Source organism: Oncorhynchus kisutch, unplaced genomic scaffold (genome assembly GCF_002021735.2).
Source record: "Oncorhynchus kisutch isolate 150728-3 unplaced genomic scaffold, Okis_V2 Okis06b-Okis10b_hom, whole genome shotgun sequence".
Classification (NCBI taxonomy): domain Eukaryota; kingdom Metazoa; phylum Chordata; class Actinopteri; order Salmoniformes; family Salmonidae; genus Oncorhynchus; species Oncorhynchus kisutch.
The window spans coordinates 8,947,272-8,961,510 of record NW_022261983.1 but is presented as its reverse complement, the minus strand read 5'-3'; the positions used below and the strand labels follow the sequence as shown (position 1 = coordinate 8,961,510).

Sequence of the window (14,239 nt, the reverse complement as noted above, 5' to 3'; positions counted from 1 at the left end):
CATAAATTCAACAGTGTAATGTTTGGATTCAGTCTTGTGTCAGGTGAACTGTTTTGTCCTCACCTTTGGTGTTCCTTTCCAATTGCTACCATGTCTTGCATATCCTTTTAATAGTTATTCTGTTGGCAAAATAAATAAAAATCTCAATCCATACAGGCCAATTTTCACAAGATTAAGGAGTTAAGGACCCTGCGACAACTAGGTTCCAAAATGTTACCTGGTTACCATCAGGAGACAAAAAATGGCCACTGCCACCTCTGTGTCCAATCAGATTCCCAGAAATCGCAGGTCAGGCATGGCACAAGTCTATAGAAAGCAGAGTGCGCATTCCACTTTCATAAGGTATTATTTTAGCAAACAGAAAATAACTCACTCCCGAAAGACACAAGCAAAAACTATTTAGAGAAATGTTGTAGCAGCCTACACCTAAACATTAGTGATCTGACCTGCAGTATCAGTCTGATCAACTGTAGGCCTCTATGGACCCTGTCCCATCTGGCCAGGGGAAACAAAGTGGAGGTAACAATGTTGTAGCAGCCTACACCTCAACGTTAGTGATCTGACCTGCAGTATCAGTCTGATCAACTGTAGGCCTCTATACACCTTGTCCCATCAATCAATCAATGAAATGTATTTATAAAGCCCTTCTTACATCAGCTGATGTCACAAAGTGCTGTACAGAAACCCAACCTGAAAACCCAAACAGCAAGGAGTGCAGGTGTAGAAGCATCTGGCAGGGGAAACAAAGTGGGAAAGTTATGTATTTATAGCCGAAGACAATGTATTTGTCTTATGAGAAAATATGAATGTGATCAACTTCTTTAATCCAAAATTCAAATAGTGATGAAATAAGTGACAGGTCCATTAACACAGTCTAGTCTAATTACAAATGTATATAGGCCTACACAGGGATGGAATTTAAGGATTTGGGGCATTGGCTGTTTCCATCCATGGGCCTACATGATGCAACCCTGCCTAAAGCAAGCTCAGTCCTGTTAGTTCTATTGTCTAATCACGGTTGTCTGTGTAACAAAACCCCATTTTAAAATGTAATTCATATGAACAAGTACAAGGTTTTACTATAACTACTGCTCTCCACACCTTTTCTATGCATTTACTGTCCAGACTGTCTATTTCAGACTCTGATATTGCTCGTTCTGATAATGATTCATTGTTTTACTTTTTAGATTATTTGTGTGTTGTTTTTTCATTTATAGATATTACTTCACTTTTGGAGCTAGAAAACACAAGCATTTCGCTGCCCATCGATGTACACAACCAAACAAACGTTGATTTGAAGGTTGCTGCAGTTTGACAGAGTTTATCCTCCCTATAGGCCCAGGAGTTTAAAACTGTGATTAATCACTATGTCATATCCTATCCAGAGATTTACTTTCAGGTCTAAAAGACACTTTCCCATCGGCCAAGTCAGCAGTATTTATTGGTTGCTCAAAGATTATGGTCACTTGCCCGAAAAAGTGAGTAAAGTCTCAGAGAGGTCAGAGAGTAGTTTGACCAAAGAGGAACTCATACCGTTTAACCCTCCCGTGGTCCTGGGGTCAAGGTGACCCAGGTCCTGTGTGTGGGGGGCTCCCCTTTCTGTGCTCTGTGCTCGCGGGTCAGCGCGACCCAGGCCCTGTGTTTCCAGGGCTCCCGCTCGGCGCTCGCGGGTCAGAGTGACCGAGCCAGCCACTGGCGAGGCGTGTGCCGTTGAACGTAGTAGAGAGTCTGCGAGTGTGGCGAGGTTGTGTCCGGCTCCCCCGCTCTGCGCTCTGCTCTCTGCGCTCACGGGTCAGAGCGAACCTGTCAGCCACTGGCGAGGCGTATGCCGTTGAGCGTAGTTGAGTGTCTGCGAGTGTGGCGAGTGTGGCGAGGCTGTGACCGGCTCCCCGCTCTGCGCTCTTGGGTCAGAGCGACCCTGCAAGCCGCTACACAGGTCCGGACGTGCCCCGCTGTGTGCTAGAGAGCAGTGTTAGTGTTGTGCTCTGCGCTCTGCGCTCGTTGGGTCAGTGCGATCCAGGCCCTGTGTTTCCAGGGCTGGCGCTCTGCGCTCTGTGCTCTGCGAGTCAGAGCGACCCTGTCAGCCACTGGCGAGGCGTATGCCGTTGAGCGTAGTAGAGTGTCTGCGAGTGTGGCGAGGTTGTGCGCTCCTGGGTCAGAGCGACCCAGCCAGCCGCTGCACAGGTCCAGACGTGCTCCGCTGTGTGCTAGAGAGCAGCCGAGTGTTATTGTTGCTCGGGTGGGGTGGGTCAACTGCACACGGCTACACACGAGCGCGCAAGCGAGCCTCGTGCATTTTCGGGTCTCGGTCTCCCACATAAGCAGCACCCACCCACACACACACACACACACACACACACACACACACACACACACACACACACACACACACACACACACACACACAGTGAACGGCGCCCACTGTCCAGCGTGGACCAAGAAGACTACTCTGATTGCCAGGAGGAGGAGGAAGAGGTTTCGGAAGACGAAGACGGGGAGGAATACAACCCCGAGCGCCGCGAGGTCGTCGATGCCTCTTCTCCCTCTTCTGAGGAAGGGGAGAAGCCCAAGGATGAGCCCGAGGACGAGCACGAGGACCGACGCGAGGAAGAGATCTCCTCGGCCACGGACCAACAGGAGACGCCGTTGCTGTCGAAAAACGGCAAAATCGAGTTGTCCCCCGTGGCCTTCGGCCGCCACCGTGGGGCCCTCGCGATCTGCCACGCCGGGCCGGACCAGACTCCGGGCCCCGTGGCCTATGCCGTGACCCAGGCCCGCGACATCGCGTCCGCCTTCCATCTGTTTGTCACACCGACGATAGAAAGGATAATTGTGGAAATGACGAACCTGCACGGGGCCAGAAAATATGGCGACGGCTGGCGACCCATGGACACCACGGACCTGCGCGCCTACGTAGAGCTGCTGATCCTAGCGGGCGTCTACAGGTCCCGAGGTGAGGTCGCGGCAAGCCTGTGGGATGCCGAGAGTGGCAGGACCGTGTTCCGAGCCACCATGCCGCTCAAGGTCTTTCACAGGTACTCGAGGCTGGTGCGATTCGACGACCGCCCGTCGAGACCCGCCAGACTCGCCACGGACAAACTCGCAGCCATACGGGAGGTCTGGGACCTGTGGGAGGCGCGGCTGCCGGCCCTCTACAACCCGGGGCCCGACGTGACGGTGGACGAGCAACTGGTCCCGTTCAGAGGTACTGTGCTTGTGCGTGTGCGTGCTTATATGTCTATAGAGAGGTAGTGCTGCCGTAGCAGCGGTACAAGCAGCCGCTGTAGCAGCACTGGCAGCGTGTGTAACACAGTAACGACACTAATCTCTTGTTCCCTTTCCAAAAGGCCGCCGTCCTTTCCGTCAGTACATCCCCAGCAAGCCGGCGAAATACGGCATCAAGTCGTGGGTGGCCTGCGACGCCAAGTCCAGCTACGCTTGGAAGATGCCAAGTGTACACCGGCAAGGCGGCCGGCGGAGGCCCCGAGAAGAACCAGGGGATGCGCGTCGTCCTCAATCTGACAATGGGGCTGAGCGGTCGCAACGTCACCTGCGACAACTTCTTCACCTCCTACGACCTGGGCCAGCGGCTCCTCGAGAGGAACCTCACCATGGTGGGCACGGTGAGAAAGATCAAGGCCGAGCTCCCGCCCGCGCTGCTCGAGTCCAGGGGCAGACAGGTCCTGTCCTCCAGGTTCGCCTTCACGCCCACCGCCACTCTGGTGTCCTACCTGGCAAAGAAAAACAAGAACGTGCTACTTTTGAGCACGCTGCACACAGAGGGCCACATTAGCAATCGCCGCGACAGGAAGCCGGCCGTCATGAACTGCAACAAGGGCGGCGTGGACAACCTAGACAAGGTGGTCGGCACCCTACAGCTGCAGACGGATGACTGCCCGCTGGCCCCTGGTCGTCTTCCACAACATCCTCGACGTGTCCTCCTACAACTCCTTTGTCATATGGCGAGAGATCAAGCCAGACTGGATGCCTCGCAAGCAGAACAAGCGCAGGGTGTTCCTCGAGCAGCTGGGAAAGGCACTTGTGAAGCCGCTGATCCAAAGAAGGCAGCATCTGCCCCGCACCGAAGCGGCGTCAGCGCTTGTCAAAGTCCTAAAGAGTGCTACGGCGGCGGCGGCTGCGCCTCGTGATCAACAGCGCGAGGGCCCCGCCGCTGGCACGGCCGCTGCCCCGCTCGTTGCCCCGGCCACCGGGGCAAGTAAGAGGAAGAGGTGTCAGCTCTGCCCACCCAAGAAGGATATCATCGATCACCACATTCTTTTGGAGAGATTGGAAACCCAAATTGGTCTACACGGACAAGTTCTGGCCTGGTTTAGATCTTATCTGTCGGAAAGATATCAGTTTGTCTCTGTGAATGGTTTCCTCTGACAAATCAACTGTAAATGTTGATGTTCCTCAAGGTTCCTTTTTAGGACCACTATTGTTTTCACTATATATTTTACCTCTTGGAGATGTAATTCGAAAACATAATATTAACTTCCACTGCTATGCGGATGACACACAGCTGTACATTTCATTGAAACATGGTGAAGCCCCGAAATTGCCCTCGCTAGAAGCCTGTGTTTCAGACATAAGGAAGTGGATGGCTGCAAACTTTCTACTTTTAAACTCGGACAAAACAGAGATGCTTGTTCTAGGCCCCAAGAAATTAAGAGATCTTCTGTTGAATCTGACAATTAATCTTAATGGTTGTACAGTCGTCTCAAATAAAACTGTGAAGGACCTCGGCGTTACTCTGGATCCTGATTTCTCTTTTGTTGATGAACATATCAAGACTGTTTCAAGGACAGCTTTTTTTCCATCTACGTAACATTGCAAAAATCTGAAACTTTCTGTCCAGAAATTATGCAGAAAAATTCATCCATGCTTTTGTTAATTCTAGGTTAGACTACTGCAATGCTCTACTTTCCGGCTACCTGGATAAAGCACTAAATAAACTTCATTTAGTGCTAAATACAGCTGCTAGATTCCTGACTTGAACCAAAAAAATGTGATAATATTACTCCAGTGCTAGTCTCCCTACACTGGCTTCCTGTCAAGGCAAGGGCTGATTTCAAGATTTTACTGCTAACCTACAAAGCATTACATGGGCTTGCTCCTAACTATCTCTCTGATTTGGTCCTGCCGTACATACCTACACGTACGCTACGGTCACAAGACACAGGCCTCCTGATTGTCCCTAGAATTTCTAAGCAAACAGCTGGAGGCAGGGCTTTCTCCTTTAGAGCTCAATTCTTATGGAATGGTCTGCCTACCCATGTGAGAGACGCAAACTTGGTCTCAACCTTTAAGTCTTTACTGAAGACTCATCTCTTCAGTGGGTCATATGATTGAGTGTAGTCTGGCCCAGGAGTGTGAAGGTGAACGGAAAGGCTCTGGAGCAACGAACCGCCCTTACTGTCTCTGTGTGGCCGGTTCCCTTCTTTCCACTGGGATTCTCTGCCTCTAACCCTATTACAGGGGCTGAGTCACTGGCATACGGGTGCTCTTTCATGCTGTCCCTAGGAGGGGTGCGTCACTTGAGTGTGTTGAGTCACTGATGTGATCTTCCTGTATGGGTTGGCGCCCCCCCTTGGGTTGTGCTGTGGCGGAAATCTTTCTGGGCTATACTCGGCCTTGTCTCAGGATGGTAAGTTGGTGGTTGAAGATATCCCTCTAGTGGTGTGGGGGCTGTGCTTTGGCAAAGTGGGTGGGGTTATATCCTTCCTGTTTGGCCCTGTCCGGGGGTATCGTCAGATGGGGTCACAGTGTCTCCTGACCCCTCCTGTCTCAGCCTCCAGTATTTATGCTGCAGTAGTTTATGTGTCGGTGGGCTAGGGTCCGTTTGTTATATCTGGAGTACTTCTCCTGTCTTCTCTGGTGTCCTGTGTGAATTTAAGTATGCTCTCTCTAATTCTCTCTTTCTCTCTCTCTCTTGGAGGACCTGAGCCCTAGGACCATGCCTCAGGGCTACCTGGCATGATGACTCCTTGCTGTCCCGAGTCCACCTGGCTGTGCCGCTGCTCCAGTTTCAACTGTTCTGCCTTTGATTATTATTATTTGACCATGCTGGTCATTAATGAATATTTGAACATCTTGGCCATGTTCTGTTATAATCTCCACCCGGCACAGCCAGAAGAGGACTGGCCACCCCTCATAGCCTGGTTCCTCTCTCGGTTTCTTCCTAGGTTTTGGCCTTTCTAGGGAGTTTTTCCTAGCCACCGTGCATCTACACCTGCGTTGCTTGCTGTTTTGCATTTTAGGCTGGGTTTCTGTACAGCACTTTGAGATATCAGCTGATGTCCGAAAAAATACATTTGATTTGAATTTGATTTGCATCATGATATGTGAATCCTTGACCTTGGCAAAGACTGGGGAGTTTTTCAGGATAAAAAGATACAGGATGGAGCTAAGCACAGGTAAAATTCTAAAGAAAAACCTGCTTCAGTCTGCTTACACCAGACACTGGGAGAGGAATGCACCTTTCAGAAATACAATAATCTACAACGTTCCAGACTGGTCACATTAGTTTTGACTGAAATGTCATTGAACATTGCTGTCTAGCCATGATCCCCAACACTTTGACAGAGCTTGAAGATTTCTGAAAAGAATAATGGGCAAATATTGCCCAATCCAGGTGTGTAAAGCTCTTAGAGACTTAGGGCTCTATTCAATTTTTATTTTATTTTACCTTTATTTAACTAGGTAAGTCAGTTAAGAACAAATTCTTATTTTCAATGACGGCCTAGGAACAGTGGGTTAACTGCCTGTTCAGGGGCAGAACGACAGATTTGTACCTTGTCAGCTCGGGGATTTGAACTTGCAACCCGGTTACTCGTCCAACGCTCTAACCACTAGGCTACCCTGCCGCCGCAATCAGATCCTCTTTAGCCAACATTCACATAGCAGTTGTTTTGGCGGTGTCTGAGGTGGAACCGTGTTAGAGCTCTCAAATCCACAAGTGGCTCCTGGAATTATAGCTAAAACAGATGGGGCCACATATTGGCGTTGAATGCACGAAGTTGCATTAAGAGAAAACCCTGTAATCTTGTTTAAAGTTTCAACCACCCCAAAATATCTCACTATAAAGAAGACGTAGCCTATAAAACACTATATTACTACCATTATACTGCCATCACTACCAATACTACTTCACAATAAGTACTACTTCACAATAAATACTTCTAGACTAGCAAGCATACCACATTTACTTCAGTAAATGTACTTTTCTAGTTTTTTAAATACATTTCATAGGTGTCCTGATTAGACAAACTCTGTTCTCATTATGGCCCATATAAAACCGTTTTGCAACTGATGAATCACTGTCATACCCTACACAGAGATTGATAAGGTCTGAAAGGGACATTCCCATCGGCCAAGCCTGCAGTCTTTCTTGGTAAACTGATGATTTTGGTAACTTGCCTGAAAATGGGAAAATTGTGGTTTACACACAGAAATGCCAGAACTTGTCGGTCTCTTAATTAAACAACAGGAAAGAAGCTGAAAAATCTAGTTTTCTGACAATGTGTAGCACTACCTAGCATGCTTGCTAGCTTGTTATCACCCACATGAGGGCGAAGCTGGTGTGGTTAGGCTGGTTAGTTACCGCTAAATAGTGTATCTCGGCCTGAGTAATAGGATAAATGTGTCTCTGCTCGCCCTGACTAAAAAATGTATTTTGTGACGCCCCTGGAATTCGTTGCAGTTTGGTTGTTTTCTGTTAAAAATTCCCTGCCTAATGGGACAACAACAGAGCAGGCTCAACTTGCCTAGCTGCCATAATGGACATAAATTGTCCATCTTTCACTTAAAAAATGGGTATAAACCAGAAAGATCCGTTTTTTTACTGGAATTCCTTACAATGTTGTGGTTTTCTGTAGAAAACACTTGGGTCAACTCTAACCCTGTAAGCCTTAAAGTCCCTGCATCAGCTCTTGGATCAACAGGCTCTGAGACAGCAACCCCCAAGTCATAAAACTGCTTAATAGGCACAAGACAACTAAATAGTCAATTAATTGGTGACTCGGACTACATACACTGACCCTATCTTACAATGACTATATTCACACCCACACGACTCTAAATAAATACACAGTACCTACTGTACATGCACACTGAACGTACACTCTCACACAGAACCCACACATGTTGACATACACTACACACACACACTTTTACACATCATATGCTGCTGCTACTCTGCTCTTTATTTTACTATTATTATTATCTATCCTGATGCCTTGTCACATTACCCTGCCTTCATGTACATATCTACCTCAAATACCTTATTATTATCTATCCTGATGCCTAGTCACATTACCCTGTCTTCATGTACATATCTACCTCAAATACCTTATTATTATCTATCCTGATGCCTAGTCACATTACCCTGTCTTCATGTACATATCTACCTCAAATACCTTATTATTATCTATCCTGATGCCTAGTCACATTACCCTGTCTTCATGTACATATCTACCTCAAATACCTTATTATTATCTATCCTGATGTCTAGTCACATTACCCTGCCTTCATGTACATATCTACCTCAAATACCTTATTATTATCTATCCTGATGCCTCGTCACTTTACCCTGTCTTCATGTACATATTTACCTCAAATACCTTATTATTATCTATCCTGATGCCTAGTCACTTTACCCTGTCTTCATGTACATATCTACCTCAAATACCTTATTATTATCTATCCTGATGTCTAGTCACATTACTCTGCCTTCATGTACATATCTACCTCAAATACCTTATTATTATCTATCCTGATGCCTAGTCACATTACCCTGTCTTCATGTACATATCTACCTCAAATACCGTATTATTATCTATCCTGATGCCTAGTCACATTACCCTGTCTTCATGTACATATCTACCTCAAATACCGTATTATTATCTATCCTGATGCCTAGTCACATTACCCTGTCTTCGTGTACATATCTACCTCAAATACCTTATTATTATCTATCCTGATGCCTCGTCACATTACCCTGTGTACTATGACTATGTACATAAATACCTCGTACCTCTGCACATTGTTCTGGTACTAGTACCCCTGTATATAGCTCCACATTGATCTGGTACTAGTAACCCTGTATATAGCTCCACATTGATCTGGTAGTAGTACCCCTGTATATAGATCCACATTGATCTGGTACTAATACCCCTGTATATAGCTCCACATTGTTCTGGTAGTAGTACCCCTGTATATAGCTCCACATTGATCTGGTACTAGTACCCCTGTATATAGCTCCACATTGATCTGGTACTAGTACCCCTGTATATAGCTCCACATTGATCTGGTAGTAGGACCCCTGTATATAGCTCCACATTGATCTGGTACTAGTACCCCTGTATATAGCTCCACATTGATCTGGTAGTAGTACCCCTGTATATAGCTCCACATTGATCTGGTACTAGTACCCCTGTATATAGCTCCACATTGATCTGGTACTAGTACCCCTGTATATAGCTCCACATTGATCTGGTACTAGTACCCCTGTATATAGCTCCACATTGATCTGGTAGTAGGACCCCTGTATATAGCTCCACATTGATCTGGTACTAGTACCCCTGTATATAGCTCCACATTGATATGGTACTAGTACCCCTGTATATAGCTCCACATTGATCTGGTACTAGTACCCCTGTATATAGCTCCACATTGATCTGGTACTAGTACCCCTGTATATAGCTCCACATTGATCTGGTACTAGTACCCCTGTATATAGCTCCACAGCATAATAACTGCTAGGAGTTGTTATTAGGTATTGATATATACATAGGTAAAGATAACTTGAGGGTAAGGAAATATAGGAGGAATCCATAACGCTTAAGAATATTTGAATAGGAGTATATCTATCCAAGGTCTCATACTAGACCGGAAAATAAGGGAGTGACAACGTGAAAGAAGGAACAAACCCAACTTACACGAAGGGCCATTACGAATACATGGGAAGGTTGGTAGGGCCGCACGGCAAGGCCCTTGTTACACCGAAGTAACTAAAATCCTAAAGTACTCTGCCTAGCCAGAGGACGGTGTAGAGGCTTTTGCTGCAGGTATTGGGCAAAAGTCAGCACCGTGACACTCTCTAACATAAACCAGGTAGAATTAAACGTCATCTAAAACCCTAAACTTAATCTAAAACCCTGAACCTCATTTAAAACCCTAAACCTCAACAAAAACCCTGAAACCTCATCTAAAACCCTGAACAACATCTAAAACCCTAAACCTCATCTAAATCTTGTCACGATCTTGGCGTCAGTGAAGGTCTGTGAGGGGACACTGGTGGCGCATTCCGTGTGACAGCGTGAGGGAGATTCCTGTCTGACCAAAGACGACCTGGACCCGCCCAGACCAGACTTTTACTGGGAGGTGCCCGGGGGAAGATACCTGATCCGGCAAACCTCTGAGGGGTCAACTGTCACGCCCTGACCATAGAGGGCTGTTTATTCTCTATATTGGTTGGGACGTGACAGTGACTAGGGTGTGTTATCTAGGTGATTAAAATCAAATAAGAATTTGTTCTTAACTGACTTGTCTAGTTAAATAAAGGTCAAATAAATAAATCAATCAATCAATGTTGGCCTGATATGGTTCCCAATCAGAGGCAGGTGTTTATCGTTGTCTCTGATTGGGGATCATATTTAGGCAGCCATTTCCCCATTGTGCTTTGTGGGTTCTTGTCTAGGTAAAGTTGCCTGTGACGGTCTACCGTCTAGCGATGGGCTGCAGTCCAGAGCCTCCAGCGACGGTCTGCGGTCCAGAGCCTCCACTCTCCCCTGGGTGAAGGCGTCTTTGCTGGACCTGGCAGGTGGACCTGGACACTGTTTGATCCCAGGTGATCTCGTGGTGGTTGAAGACTTCAGGAGAAAGAGTTGTCAGGACCCCCGTTGGAGAGGGTCGTACCAAGTTCTTCTAACCACCCCCACTGCGGTGAAGGTGAGAGAGATACCTGGATCCACGTGTCACACTGCAGATGATCCAGGAGAAGATGGGGCCTCGCCAGTTATGGTGGTGCAGTGTGGCCCCCTGCATTAGCACAGGAGTGCTAATAAGTACAACGGTACAAGTACTGTATCATCGCCAACCGGCATGAAGGCAGTCAAATTCTATGTGACTGTTTAGTCACGGTAATTAGACTTCTCCAAGCACTGATGCTGCTGATGGTCATTAGTAGACAACCAAACTTGCTAACTGCCTGATACTCTGCAATATATTGTTTCTCTAACCACTCTGACATCAATGCAAGTGTAATCGAAAATCTAATCAAACACTTCATGAGAGCCCATGGGGTCATGTTGCACAACATTTCTATAGGATATACAATTGCACATGAAAACATGTGATGGCCTCTATTAAAAAGAGGTGGTTCCCATCAGGTTTCTATAGGCTAGGCCTACTATATTTATTTCTCAACTATTGCCGCTTTCCATGTTGTCTGTAGCTTGTGAGGTGTGGAAACACTTTGTTGCTTTTATGAATTTTGTCTTGCTGCTTTTGTTCTATTTTGCTCTGTCTGTACGCTACGTCTTGCTTGTCCTATGTTGCTCTGTCTGTATGCTACGTCTTGCTTGTCCTATGTTGCTCTGTCTGTACGCTACGTCTTGCTTGTCCTATGTTGCTCTGTCTGTACGCTACGTCTTGCTTGTCCTATGTTGCTCTGTCTGTACGCTACGTCTTGCTTGTCCTATGTTGCTCTGTCTGTACGCTACGTCTTGCTTGTCCTATGTTGCTCTGTCTGTACGCTACATCTTGCTTGTCCTATGTTGCTCTGTCTGTACGCTACGTCTTGCTTGTCCTATGTTGCTCTGTCTGTATGCTACGTCTTGCTTGTCCTATGTTGCTCTGTCTGTACGCTACGTCTTGCTTGTCCTATGTTGCTCTCTCTGTACGCTACGTCTTGCTTGTCCTATGTTGCTCTGTCTGTACGCTACGTCTTGCTTGTCCTATGTTGCTCTGTCTGTACGCTACGTCTTGCTTGTCCTATGTTGCTCTGTCTGTACGCTACGTCTTGCTTGTCCTATGTTGCTCTGTCTGTACGCTACGTCTTGCTTGTCCTATGTTGCTCTGTCTGTACGCTACGTCTTGCTTGTCCTATGTTGCTCTGTCTGTATGCTACGTCTTGCTTGTCCTATGTTGCTCTGTCTGTACGCTACGTCTTGCTTGTCCTATGTTGCTCTGTCTGTACGCTACATCTTGCTTGTCCTATGTTGCTCTGTCTGTACGCTACGTCTTGCTTGTCCTATGTTGCTCTGTCTGTATGCTACGTCTTGCTTGTCCTATGTTGCTCTGTCTGTACGCTACGTCTTGCTTGTCCTATGTTGCTCTCTCTGTACGCTACGTCTTGCTTGTCCTATGTTGCTCTGTCTGTACGCTACGTCTTGCTTGTCCTATGTTGCTCTGTCTGTACGCTACGTCTTGCTTGTCCTATGTTGCTCTGTCTGTACGCTACGTCTTGCTTGTCCTATGTTGCTCTGTCTGTACGCTACGTCTTGCTTGTCCTATGTTGCTCTGTCTGTACGCTACGTCTTGCTTGTCCTATGTTGCTCTGTCTGTACGCTACGTCTTGCTTGTCCTATGTTGCTCTGTCTGTACGCTACGTCTTGCTTGTCCTATGTTGCTCTGTCTGTATGCTACGTCTTGCTTGTCCTATGTTGCTCTGTCTGTACGCTACGTCTTGCTTGTCCTATGTTGCTCTGTGTGTGCTCACTGCTCAATGATTGTCTATATTCTAATTGTTTTTAATAACCTGCCCAGGGACTGCGGTTGAAAATTTGCCGGCTAGTTAAAACCGGCACTTTTACTGAAACGTTGATTAATGTCCACTGTCCCTGTTAAAATAAACTCAAACTCAAGTGCAGAGATGTATTTTTTCCCCTGACCCTGTTTCAAAACAGGTGCATGAAAATGGTCTAAATCAAAGCAAATTTCACATATGTAGTACATGTAAAGGCAAGATCAAATCAAGAATAGTCTGATGGGTGACAATATGAGCCTATCACTTGTGAATGATTTATTATCACTTGTGAATGATGCCCAGCTTAAGGCAAGAAACAATGCCTTTTTTGGGGGGGGGGGGCTTTTTTGATTCATAGTTGCACACCTCATGTAGTTGTCACGAACGTTATAAGGAGAGGACCAAGATGCAGCGTGGTATGTTTCAATCCTTTTAATTAGGAAGAGAAAAACTAAGAACAAAAACAATAAAGCGCACTAACGAAATGTGCCGCTGATACTGGCAACTATACCTAGACAAGATCCCACAAAGCACAATGGGAAAATGGCTGCCTAAATATGATCCCCAATCAGAGACAACGATAAACAGCTGCATCTGATTGGGAACCATACTAGGCCAACATAGAAATATAATTAACCTAGATAACCCACCCTTAATCGAACTAACCAACATAGAGAATAAAAGCTCTCTATGGTCAGGTTTGTATCACAACTAAAGTGGCCCACAAATGTCTAAAATTAAGCACATTAATTCGCTTTACAACGAGTGTAGAGCCTAACTGGCATACATACTGTATGCAGCGAGTGTAGAGCCTAACTGGCATACATACTGTATGCAGCGAGTGTAGAGCCTAACTGGCATACATACTGTATGCAGCGAGTGTAGAGCCTAACTGGCATACATACTGTATGCAGCGAGTGTAGAGCCTATCTGGCATACATACTGTATGCAGCGAGTGTAGAGCCTAACTGGCATACATACTGTATGCAGCGAGTGTAGAGCCTAACTGGCATACATACTGTATGCAGCGAGTGTAGAGCCTAACTGGCATACATACTGTATGCAGCGAGTGTAGAGCCTAACTGGCATACATACTGTATGCAGCGAGTGTAGAGCCTAACTGGCATACATACTGTATGCAGCGAGTGTAGAGCCTAACTGGCATACATACTGTATGCAGCGAGTGTAGAGCCTAACTGGCATACATACTGTATGCAGCGAGTGTAGAGCCTAACTGGCATACATACTGTATGCAGCGAGTGTAGAGCCTAACTGGCATACATACTGTATGCAGCGAGTGTAGAGCCTAACTGGCATACATACTGTATGCAGCGAGTGTAGAGCCTAACTGGCATACATACTGTATGCAGCGAGTGTAGAGCCTAACTGGCATACATACTGTATGCAGCGAGTGTAGAGCCTAACTGGCATACATACTGTATGCAGCGAGTGTAGAGCCTAACTGGCATACATACTGTATGCAGCGAGTGT

At 46.6% G+C, this 14,239-nt stretch overlaps 1 pseudogene; it reads left to right on the top strand.

Annotated features, from left to right (window-relative positions):
- Positions 1-210: 210 nt before the first annotated feature.
- Positions 211-11,049, top strand: LOC116359864 (uncharacterized; annotated as a pseudogene).
- Positions 11,050-14,239: the final 3,190 nt, after the last annotated feature.